This window comes from Leptodactylus fuscus, chromosome 5 (assembly GCF_031893055.1).
Source record: "Leptodactylus fuscus isolate aLepFus1 chromosome 5, aLepFus1.hap2, whole genome shotgun sequence".
Taxonomy (NCBI): Eukaryota; Metazoa; Chordata; class Amphibia; order Anura; family Leptodactylidae; genus Leptodactylus; species Leptodactylus fuscus.
This window is the reverse complement of record NC_134269.1, coordinates 79,675,993-79,688,582: the sequence shown is the minus strand read 5'-3', so window position 1 is coordinate 79,688,582 and position 12,590 is coordinate 79,675,993. Positions and strand designations below refer to the sequence as shown.

General features: G+C 43.5%; 1 protein-coding gene across 2 annotated transcripts in view; it reads left to right on the top strand.

Moving 5' to 3' along the window:
* Positions 1 to 894: 894 nt before the first annotated feature.
* Positions 895 to 12,590, top strand: part of RAB27A (RAB27A, member RAS oncogene family) — a 64,749-nt gene continuing 53,053 nt past the window's right edge. Inside the window, exon 1 of one of the 2 annotated variants that reach the window (XM_075273537.1) lies at positions 895 to 945. The gene's annotated coding sequence lies outside the window, so the exon portion shown is untranslated. Of the gene's footprint in view, positions 946 to 5,257; positions 5,365 to 12,590 lie in introns of those variants that run through there. The other variant, XM_075273536.1, reaches the window with a different exon arrangement.

Here is a 12,590-nt window from a genome sequence, read left to right as displayed (position 1 = left end):
GAAGAGAAGTGGAGACGGCCGTGAGCAGGAAAGGAGATTGGTAAGTAATTAGGGCCTGCTGCCCATCGGAACCCCTAAGATCATGGGCTCTGTGGCAGCCACTACGGCTACTACAATGGTACTTACGCCACTGGTCACATGCATGGAGCCTAAGCGCTCATTCACACGACAGGGCCGCATGCTTGGCTGTGAGAAAGTAGGTTTTTCATGTCTGAGAATAGACCTTTGAGGACATCTGAGCACTACTGTTTTTGTGGGGAGGCTGATTTCCCCTATAACTGGGACTCATACATTTAGCCCCACTCCCACTGGATAAAACTCAGTTCATGGTCATGTGATGGACACAGGTGCACAGCTCGTTACCAGGCAGATGTCTGATTACTGACCTGCGCACCTATGTCCATCACATGACCATAGACTATATATCACATGACCATAGACTATATATCACATGACCATGGTCAGCCTATTGTCCCCTAGAAGTAAGCAGGTTCAATGACAGCGAGCAGAAATTTAGAAAACTACAGAAGTTATATTAGAAAATTGTATAACTGGTCAGAAACTGGACAACCCCTTTAAGTTTTCTTTCTTCCTGGTGTCAGTGTAGAGGGTCACGTGTACTATTGATGAGCTATCTTATTGTGTAGGTCATCCCCCTGATGTGGCTAGCTGTACAATCTATACTTATATCACTGTAATGACTATAAGGCCTGGCTTCTGCCAGGTAAGGGGCCACGTCCTGTCTTTTCCCTCCACATCGTCTATGGCTGTAGTAGTGGCAGGAGCCGGGGACTCCCCCATAGCTATAGAGACCACCTCTGTGGGCGGGGCCGGGAGCAGCTGTGGCAGTGATGATGTGCTCTAATGTAATGCGCTCAGCAGAGCCTAATAAGGTAGCGGCGCTGTGCGGAGCCCGGGATGTGGACGGCGCTGGCGGGGACACAGGTGAGAGGCGGCAGCACCTGCACGATACTAGTATACAAGTGTGACTGCACCTAGTGCAGGAGGCGGGCTGCTGAATACAAGTGCCGGCAACTTCATTACTGCTCCGGCAGCGCTGCCTGTGGTGAAGGCACTACAACTGCCAGCGTGCTCCATTACTAGTCAGCAGGTAGAGGGCAGTGGTGTACAGTCTGTGCTGGAGATGGATGTGTTCTAGTCTGCTGTGTTTCCTGCTTGTTGAGGTGTTTAGTTTACAGTGGGGAAGTTACTATACAGAGTATAAATTTGCAATATAAACATACCATGCCATAGGGACCTTACCTCAATAGGGGTTAGAGGGCTTCATGTAAGTGCAGTCACTCGCCAGTCCAGGAATTCTTGTCACAGCCCATAGACAATAATGCTACTCTTCCAGAAATGTAAACCAGGCCTATCCATAGCGGTAATACTTTATACATACTATACCCTTGGCAAACATGTACTATAGACACAGGACATTGGCTCACCTCCATGGTAAGGACAACCAGCTTAAAGGGCATGCACACTTAATGGCAGGCGGTTGCATTGAGGGGAATTTATTACAGGGGCTCCATCAGCAAAATTATGGTGTATGAGCCCCACATATGCCTGAACATCCTTTAAAAGAGCTATTCAGGCACAGCTAATCTTATTTTAACCCCCCCATCCCCCCCATTTTAAAATAATACTCTAAAGCCAAATATGCAAAGATACTTACCGTGCACGGTGGGCGGTCCTGCACTCTCCGACGTCATCTTGCTGTCACGCCTTCCTCTTCTTACAGCAACACCCTCCTGTCCTGGCTCTTCCATGCCTTGATCTTCTGTTCTTCCGGAATGAAGAGGTTCGCGAGCGTACAGTATGCTCACGTAGTTCTATGAACTGCAACGAAAATGGCGCCGGAGCGTGCGCAGAAGCGCTCTGAACCAAACCCGCCGGAAGAACAGAAGATCAAGGCGGGAAGAGCCAGGACCGAAGGATGTCGCTGAAAGAAGAGGAAGGCGTGACAGCAGATGACGTCCACCAGTGCATGACCGCGCACGGTAAGTATAATTTGCAAATTTGTTCTTAGGTATTATTTCAAAACGGGGGGGGGGGTTAAAATAAGATTAGCGGCGTCTGAGTAGCCTTTTTAAAGGCTATTCAGGCATATGTGGGACTCGTACAGCATAATTTTGCTGATAGAGCCCCTTTAAGACTAATGTTTTTTGTACACCTGCTGGTTCTAGATTTATTTATGCTTTCTTATTTATTATGCTAATATAGTGCCATCATATTCCACAGCGCTTTGCAGACATTGTCAGTCACTGTCCCATATAGGGTTCACAATCTATGTTCCCTATCAGTATGTCTTTGTAGCGTGGGAGGAAGTCAGAGTACCTGGAGGATACCCACGCAAACACAGGGAGAACATATAAACTCCTTGCAGATGTTGTCCTTGGTAGAATTCGAACCCAGGACTCCAGTGCTGCAAGGCTACAGTGCTAACCACTAGATACTGGTGTTAGCCCACATGCAGATGTTCATATGCTTTCTCAGCATGCTAGCTGCATTCTTAATGGCCACTGCATTGACATGTTTTTTTTTTTTTTTTTATGGCTCCATACACACAACCGTGTATTATCATGGGTTCATGCAGTTAGCCAGGAGCAAAACTCAGGACAAGCTCTATTCCTTTCCTTTTTACATCTTGCGCTCATTTTAATGAAATCTATGAGTCTGTAGAGGTCACGGACAGCACTCGGATGTTATCCATGTGTTATCTGCAACGGTCCTTTGTCTGCAACATGTCAGTTACTGCTGCAGGTTTTGGCCTATGGCTTTAAACTTTTGCTATGTAATCCTGAAGGTGAACCAATGCAAAATTTTTGGTGTTTTTTTTCCCATGGTGCTTTTCGTCCAGTGGAGTCCGCATGAGAAAACCCCCCCCCCCCCAATGGAATACTGAAAGCAACTGCAAGCGGTGTACCAGTGAAAGCGCACGGATCCCATAGACTATAATGGGGTCCATGTGCTTGCCGCCAGATCTCCAGAGGGATCCTGCGGACAGGAAAGTAGTTCACAATCTACTTTCCTGTCTGCATGATTCGTGTGGGCAGCGCACCGCCAGCACACGGTCCCCATTATAGTCTATGGGGTCAGTGTGCTTTTACTGCACAGCGCTTGCAGTTGTGTTTTATATTCCATTCGGGGGGTTCTTATGCGGATTCCCCCGGACATAATACCAACACAGATGTGAACCAAGCGTTACAGAGAAACCTGCTTCAGAATTTCCCTGATGGAAATTCTGCATCCAGTTTCTCCAATTTAGTAGAGATTTAGCATCTTGTTCCTGGTCAATATATTGGACCAATGTTTAAGAGCCCATAGTTAGCATTCTTAAATCATGGATGAATAAGCATGATCTTCATTTTTGTTATCTATATTTCTATTGCATTTTGATGAGATTATTTTTTTTTTATCATCTTGGTGTATAGATCTTTTTGTTGGAATTTGATTCCATTTAGATAATTGTCTTGAGGAAATGCTTACGTGTTCAGTGTTTTTGCTGTGAAATGAATGTGCTGAGCTAGGAAACCAGATAAATCAAGCTAAAAGAGTTGTCTTTACTCTGTAAATTGTGGTCTCTGTGATATTGGAGAATAATGAAGTAGTTGTGTTGCCATAGGACCCTGATTCCTAAGGAACTTGTAGCATTTCCTTTGAATTATACATTTCCCATGACATCGGCTATTTGATATGAACCTTTGTTTGGTGGCATTAGCAATATGAGTAAAAATTAGTAAATCAATATCTCCCCATTGAAGTAAGTAGTAATTCTTTATTTCCTCTTGAGATCTATTACTTATAAGTAGTTGGACTAATAAGGTACGTAGGTGGTTTGTGATTCCGCGTGTGTAAGACCACATCTACTATATGGCCATTTTATATTACATCCCATACAGAGCCAAAAATACTGGAAAAATGTTCTGGCCTTTACGTCATAGTGTGACATATTTATTTTGTTTGATATTATTATTACTTTAATTTTCAGAATATTGCAAAAGAAGGTCTTCTCACCATGCTGAGGCTGTTTGTAAGGTCCAGCATTGTGGTAATGTGTGAACAGTGGTCTTGGTATGATTTCAGTGAAGATTTAGTCAAAGCCTGGAATGGATCTAAGGAAGAGTATAAAGGAAAAACTGAAAAATCTATTTTTATGTTCACTCCTGGCTTTGGATCTAAAAACTTCATAAAAAGCATCAGGGGAAGGGGAGGGAGCATAAAACGTGCGATAAGTCGCAATATTTGGTGCAGCGCCAAATGGCCCACCATTTTTCTGAAAAGTGAGTGTGTTTGGGCAGGGCTTAGCAGATTTACTATAATTTACACGCAAAACTCTTAATTTATAGCTTAATAGCTATCATAGATTTGAGATTCTGGCGCCTGGAGTGTAGGAGATACACCTAGAAGTGTAATGGGTACGCCAGTCTTGATAAATCTTACCCTGTGTGTGATTCTAGTCTAAATTGGGTATTCCTGTAATTGCACTGAGCAACAGAATAACGTTATGTCATTTAGGCCTGTTTTGCATTCTATTATTTTGATTTGTGAGATAACCAGAACTATGGACTGTAAGGGTTAGTTCACACGGAGGCAAGGAGGCGGATTTAGTCTCAAAATCCACCTCCATACAATGATGGTCTATGGAGACCACTATCATTCATTTTTCCGCTAGCGGTATGTTGCCACTAGTGGAAAAAAGAAGCAAGCTGCCCTTTCTTTAGGCGGATTCCGCGACCCGCTGAGCCGCAGCTTCCGCCTGGCGGTAATAACCTCCAGAGTCGGCCCATTCATTTGAGCCGACTCTAGAGGGGGAAGCCGTGACTGCGACGGTCGTGGCAGGTGGGTTTTGACCCGAGAGTGACTAAAACTATCCAAATGACACTTCCCATTTGTGTCAATCTTGAAGAGCATTCCCTCACTAAGCCCAAGGGTGCCCTGAGTCTGAAAGGGTTGGTAAAACATTGATTTAGGACATACTTTTGTATACGCACATTTCTGAAAACGCAAAGCAAGGACACAAAAGCACTTGTTGTGATGCAGATTATTCAGATATAATGCCATCTCTTTACTAATAGGTTTATTATGTTTCCTCATTTGCCATAACAAAGCTTTTCACTGTCAGTTGCTTAAAAGTTAACAAATCAGATGTTCCCGACAGCTTTGTGAGCCTTGAATTTTATCACTTCAAACCGCCTGTGGCGTAACAGGAAACTGTGACTGTGAAGGGACAAGTGTGTGTGCTTGGTTGTGACAAAGTGGCTGCAGCATATGCGCCCTGAGACTTGTCACTAGCAACAGACTTCCTTGTGCCTACAAGAGAGAGGGTAATGACCAGCTTTCCTAAAGATATTCAGAGCAGTAAGTGAAAAACTTTCTCTTTGGTTTAGCACTGAAAACATTTGAATATAAAAGTCAGCGGAGTCTGTCACCAGAATCCAGCCCTGCAGATAGATGGCTTAGGGTCACCTGAATCAAATAGTGTTGCCCTTGTGAATTCCTTTCCAAGATATTATTTTTGTCTGTGAAAATAAGCTCTTTTGATCAATGAGGGTATTGCCGCTTTCCTCTTTGGAGCAACAGCAATGCTCTTCTTGCTAACTAATTTGCATATTGAAAGAGCAATATCATTTGCAACAAAGGAAACAATTCACAAGAGATAAACAGGATTTGATTCACATCAATCTATCTTTGGAGCAAGTATCTTACAGCTTGTCTGCTCCTGCCTGACATGACCCTGATGACAGTACAGGGTCTACATGGCTTATCGGGCTCCAAAACTAAGCATTGATTGCTCAGGAACAGTGGGGGCTAGAGAAAAAAAAATTCCAACTGTACCAAAATCAGTGAAGCTGTACCTGTTAGATTATGTAAAAACTAGACTTATTGGAGGTGATGAGAGGTCCTCTAAGGCTATTTAGGTGCTGCCACTAGTTTTTCAATATGCTAATGATGCTCACCAAGCACCCCCCTGCGTCACACCTCTTTCACGCCCCCTCCATTGCTTATGCTCCATTATGCCCTCCTCCTCACTTGCTGTAACTGCCTCCATCCAGTCTTTCAAATCCCTGGGCATGCACAGTAACTCTCCATTCTGAGCACTACTGTGCATGCTTGAGTGCCATTTTCTTTGAGCACACTATAGAACAGCATACTGCTCAGTCTGCTGAGTTCTATAGAGAGCTAGAAGAAAATGGTGCTCGGGCATGCACAGTAGTGCTCAGAACAGAGCGTTCCTGAGCATGCCCAGGATTTGAAAGCGCAGGAGTGAGACCGGATGGAGGCGGTTACAGCAATTGAGGAGGAGGGCATAATGGAGCATAAGCAACAGAGGGGGCGTGAAAGAGGTATGACGCAGAGGGGGGGCTCGCTGGCCCTGAGGAAAACCCAGGGTGCTCGGTGAGCATCATTTGCATATCGGTTTTAGGGGCTGTTCACACAGAGTAACGCGCCGCGCATTCAGGCACGTATACACGTGTCAGAGCGCGGCGCTTCAAAACAGATCCCATTCATTTCGATGTGTGCCGGCATACGCGCGATACACATTGAAATCAATGGGAGGCTTTGTAACACATTGATTTCAATGTGTATCGCGCATATACCGGCACACATCGAAATGAATGGGATCTGTTTTGAAGCGCCGCGCTCTGACACGTGTATACGTGCCTGAATGCGTGGAGCGTTACTCTGTGTGAACGGCCCCTTACCGATATTTAAGAAAAACAGGGGGGAAGGATCTTTTGAAAAACTAGTGGCAGCACGTGAATAGTCTTTTTAAAAGCTATTCGGACATATCCATATCTCAAAACATATTTTGGCAATGATAGAGCCCCTTTAAGAAGAATACTTATTGATATACCGTAGTAGTATAGTAGCTTGTATTCTGTTCTCCACGGTCTGTGCCTACCCTGGCATCCCACTTTCTTCCTTGTCATGCCTAGTGGAGCGCTCACTGGAGTGTGCTATTCTAACTATGCCTGCCTGTGCCCGGGAGGGAAAATGGTGATTATTGGCGGATTGCTTTTACTGACAAATATAACAGTTGCTCTGCAGGCCTGAAAAAGATTTAAAAAAAAAAAAAAAAAAAAAAAATCCATTTGTCCAATGATTATCACACCCCTGACATACATAAAATTGCAATAATATTATTAATAATAATTTATTTTTTAAACTGTTCAACCACTAGCTCTTCTTTGTGCAACATTCCTATACACAAAGGCACTCTGATCCGCCCCTACTGGTGTCCAGGGACGTAACTACCGGAGTAGCAGCTGCCACAGGGCCCGGGACATTAGGGGCCCAGTGACAGCTGCTACCGCTGTGTTTTTGTTTTTTTTCTTAATAGGCCGTTACCGGCTGAAGTTACTTCAGACAGTAACGGGCCCTATTTACCTACCGATCCTGGCAGGGGCCGGGATTGGTAAGTGATGCTGCGGGCCCCACAAATACTATTATTATACTTGGGGGTGGGGGTGTCTTTTCAGACCCCCGAGTATAATGATCGGAGGCCCGGGAGAGGTAAGGGAACATAAAAAACAGTGTTAGGCTGTATTCACACTGAGTAACGCTGGCGTTTTTTGTGCTTATTTTTGCACATAGCGCCGCATATACGCCGCGTTAACGCCGGGCAACGCCACAGCAAAATAGCGCGGCGTTAACGCGGCGCTATGTGCAAAAATAAGCACAAAAAAAGCCAGCGTTACTCAGTGTGAATACAGCCTAACTTACCTCTCCGGGCTCCAGACAGGCTTCAGGCCTACTTCTGTGACGTCCCTGACATCACATGACTGGGGCCTGCGTCCTAGGTCATGTGACATCCCGGACGTCATAGAAGATGGCCAACACCACCGAGGACTGCAGCGGAGCCGGGGATAGCTGTAAGTAAGTGGGTTGTTTTTTTTATGTTGGTATCCCCTGGGTCTCTGATTATTATACTCTGAGGTCTAAAAAGACCCCAGAGTATAATAATTGTTCATGGGTGTTCACAATGGGGCATAATACTGTGTGTACAGGCCTCTATGGGGAATAATAGTGTGTGCAGGGGCCACTATGGGGAATAATACTGTGTACAGGGGCCGCTATGGGGCACAATAGAGCGGGCTGGAGTGCGGGGGTTGAGGGGGGTGGGGTGGTCGGTTGAAGTCTCTGGTGTCAGTTGGGGAGGGGGGGGGGTCCCATGTCAAAAGTTTGCCACGGAGCCCCGCTATTCCTAGTTACACCACTGCTGGTGTCATTCACCTCGTAGGGTATACTCGTGGCTATACTCATCCTATCTAGATGTAAAGGCACAGTTGGGTTGTATTAAAAAACTAAATATAAATATATATATATATATATATATATATATATATATATATATATATATATATATATATATATATTAGTGTGTGTGTGTGTGTGTATCTGGGTATAAAAACAGAGGATGTATTGTCCTGGATACAGAAAGTGTATCACATGTCCTGTGCATTGGTTGTATCATTAGCATTTACCCTCTAAGTTTCTCCTCCATTAACCAGCCGTTCCACCCACACTGAAGTGTACACACAGTACATCTAGACATAAAAGTGCAAAGCAGAGCTCCGACTTAATGGCTGGCATGTATCTTCTGTGTCATCTTCCAGATGATAAGGGCCTGTACTTTGGCCATCCTACTTAGCTGTCGACTTTTATTTAAAAAAATAAAATAAAACAAAATAAAAATCTAAGTTCTCTATTGTATATTCAGTTTTACATTTTCAATACCTTCTCCAAATGTCACTGTTGAATCAGTGTGATTTAATGGTTTGGCATTGGTCATCTTTTCCCACGCCTTGTCTGCTTTGTTCTGTCAAATTTCTTAATCCCTTCCTCATTGAATGAGAAAATGTGAATAGAACAATAACCATCTAAAATAAATAAATTTATCTCTGTATACCAAATACCTTGTCCTTTAAGGGCATACAATGTGAGTTCACTGTGACCTGGAACAGTAGGAACATCTGTCTGAGTTTACACACCTAATAGTGGCTCATGTGTCTATCACTACTAGCACATTGGTGAGGCCTTGTTAAAGGGGCTCTATCACTAGATATACGTGTTATGCGCTAAAGATATGCCTTAATAGGCTATTCAGGTGCTGCTATTAGTTTGTAAAAAGACCCCCCCCCCCCCTGTTTTTGTTAATTACCTTGGTAATTGATATTCAAATGAGCTTGATCGTGCACTGTGGGCGTTCCGTGCACCCCTTAGCGTCATATCTTCTGGATACCCACCGTTCTTCCTTGTGCCTCCAAGCCCCCCTCCTCCTGCTTCTTCACTGCCTCCATCGTCGGCGGTTTCTATTGAAATAATGTGCGTGCGCAGTAGCGCTCCCTCCGGCACGCTACTGCGTATGCTCCAGTATGACTATGTCCAAGAAGGGACAGAAGCAACACAATAAATAAAATGACAATTTTTATTAAGTGATAAATATGAAAACATAAATTACACATAAACAACAGGGGTAAATTCACAAAGAGGCGGGTGGTGTGTGGTAATAAATAGTATATAGGTCTAGGGTGAAAAAGTATGTATATGACAGTCAAATAATAAGGGTTCACATGTTGCAAGTGTGGCAGTTCCAAAGCAGATAAAAATATAGCATCAGTAAGAATGCACAACAGAGACGTATGTGAAAATTGCATACATAGAAGGTAAAGAACCAACCCTAAGACCATAGTTACAGTGTAAAGCACCTATCACCCATACCGCGCCCGACGCGCGTTTCGCCCAACGGCTTCGTCAGGGGGACGAAGTTCACAATGTTTTCTACGGGAAAATGGCGCTGAAGCGTGCGCAGTAGCGTGCCAGAGGGAGTGCTACTGCGCACGTGCGTTATTTCAACAGAAACCGCTGACGATGGAGGTGGTGAAGAAGCAGGAGGAGGAGGGCTTGGAGGCAGCGGTGGGCGTCATGACGCTAAGGGGTGCACGGAATGCCGTGCACAATCAAGCTCATTTGCATATCGAATTCCGAGGTAAATAAAAATGGGGGGGTCTTTTTACAAATTAATAGCAGCACCTGAATAGCCTTTTTAAAGGCTATTCAAGCATATCTTTAGCACATAATATGTATATCTAGTGATAGAGCCCCTTTAAGTGGCTTTTGGGTATGTATAAAATGTTTTTCCATTGTGTAAGTTTTAAGGAGTTGTGGAGAACGTTTGATGGAATTGTAGAAGATGTTCTTTTCTGTTCTCCGATTATAGGGGATTATTTAGATTAGAATTGATAATATGTGGCTATTTTGACTTGTCATACTAATGTTACTCAGTCTGTTATGGATTGTTTTCAGAATTAGTGTTTTATAAAGCACTTGTAGATGGTGTGGCCACTGCTTTGCATTGGTGGTATTTTTACTTGCTGTAAATCAGACCATAAATGTGATGAAGTTCGTGTAGTCGTATACTTGACATGTTCTATTGCTAATATTTATCTGTACTGATAGTCTGGCCATACTAGGTGTGATGGGGGGCTCGACCAATTCTGTTACTATCTAAGGGGGCGTTCACACTAGCGTCCGACAGCTAGTGTCCAATACTAATGTCCGCGGAAGATTTTAGCATCGGACACTAGCTGCGTCTGTTTGCATGATTTTAAATGGGACATTGTGTAGTGTCCTTTAGTGTCCATGGGTGTCCTTAAGTGTCCTATAAATTTAGCTGTCCGCTTGAAAAATCGGACATCTTTGTAAAAATCTTCCGCGGACATTGGCTATGGACACTAACTGTCTGACACCGACACTAGTGTGGACCCTGCTTAAGAGGAACTTGTCACATTGAATATACAGTCCAGTTTGCCGGCAGCATGGTATAGAGCTGGAGAATCTGAGAGAATTGATATATAGGTTTGTAAGTAGGGTTTAAAGGGGTATTCCCACCTCACATACTCATCAGTCTTTACTGCTGTAAAATCTTCTTTCTTCCTGGTTTCTTGCATCATTTGGTGGGCGGGGTTTCACATGCAACCTGTCATTTAGCTCCGCCCCAAATCTGTGTAGCTCCGCCTACCCATATTGGACTATGAAGTACAGGCAGCAGCAACTTCATTCTGTGTTACATCCAGAGACTGCCTGTCTCTGCCATAATGAACACAATTGAATTAGCTAGCCTGATAACTGGGAGAACAGAAGAAATGAAAGCAGCTCCTCTATCTGCTAACAGGAAGCTAGGTCACATGGTGCAGACACAGGAATAGCTAGATACACAGGCTCGCTCCCTGCACTTAGCCCCTCCTCCCTCCCCCCTGAGAGCAGCAGATACATCACTTGACTCATGAGCAGATAAGTCAGGGCTGTGGCCACAAAGAATTGAATAAAGTAAGATAGTGGACAAACAAAGCAGTTTTGCTGAAGCAGTGTATTTAGGAAAAGTCTTACATCCACATTAACAAGCAGTATAGATATGATCCTTGTGAAGGGACAACCCCTTTAATATAACTTTATAAAAAGGTCTTTTCACCACATCCAACAAGTCTAGCGCTTTGCATAATTTAATAGGTGTTTCTCCATTGAGTCTTGTGCAGTTTGAGTCTTCTCTCTAACCCCAACTATTCCTAAGGCTGCGTTCACACGGAGCTTTTTGGTCAGGAAACTGACTCAAATTCCTCCTCCAAAAAAATGCCTCCCCATACAGTCCTATGGTGAGGCGTTTTTAGGAGGAGGAATTTGATTCAGTTTCCTGACCAAATTTATGACCAAAAAACTGTGTGAACGCAGCCTAAGTAATGAGTGCTGTGTACTGTCAGGAGGGCGGTGTCGGACAGGATCAGGCAACAGGGCGTGATTCTTAGCTCTGACTATCCTGCCTCTAGTGCTCTGAATCCCACCTCTCTGCCTGCTCCTGTGTGCATGGATTTCTTGGGAATGGGGATAGAAAGAAAATTCCAACTGTGCTGGAATCAGTGGATTCTAAGAATTGGAGTTGATAGAGATGGTGAAATGTTGCACTTCTTGGGCTAAGGATTCAAGGTGTACTAACTTTTTTTTTTTTTGACAAAACAAAAAAACCTGTATGTTCAATGCCTACATGAAGAACATCAACAGTGTCCATTAACCACTTCAGTACTGGGTCAATTTGTGGTCCAGGACCAGACACATTTTAGGTTCATTTTGTATGTGTGGTTTTGAGGGATGTAACATTTTTCTCGTATGTCTCAGTCAACTAATTTTTGCGTCTTTTTTTCGGGGACACATAGGGCTTTATTTTTATGTTTTTTATTTTCAAATGTGTTTTCATTTTTTTTATATCCGGGAAAATATAAACATAATAGGAGGGATATTGTGTCTGGTTTTCAATTTATTTATTTTTTTAATTTTTTTATTTAATAACACAAAGTACAACTGAAAAACTTTATAATATAGTTTTTCCTCTCCGTTACGGTAACATTTTATTTTGTATGGTGTCGTCGGGGGTGGGGCTATAACCTTTAATAACGACGTTTTATTAGTGTATTATTAATTTTTATTATTATTTGTTACATTTTTTTAAAAACCTTTGGGGACCGCTGATCACTTTTTTTTTTTTTTTTTTTGTACTGGAGGCTGATTTCTCCTATAACTGGGGCTGTTAC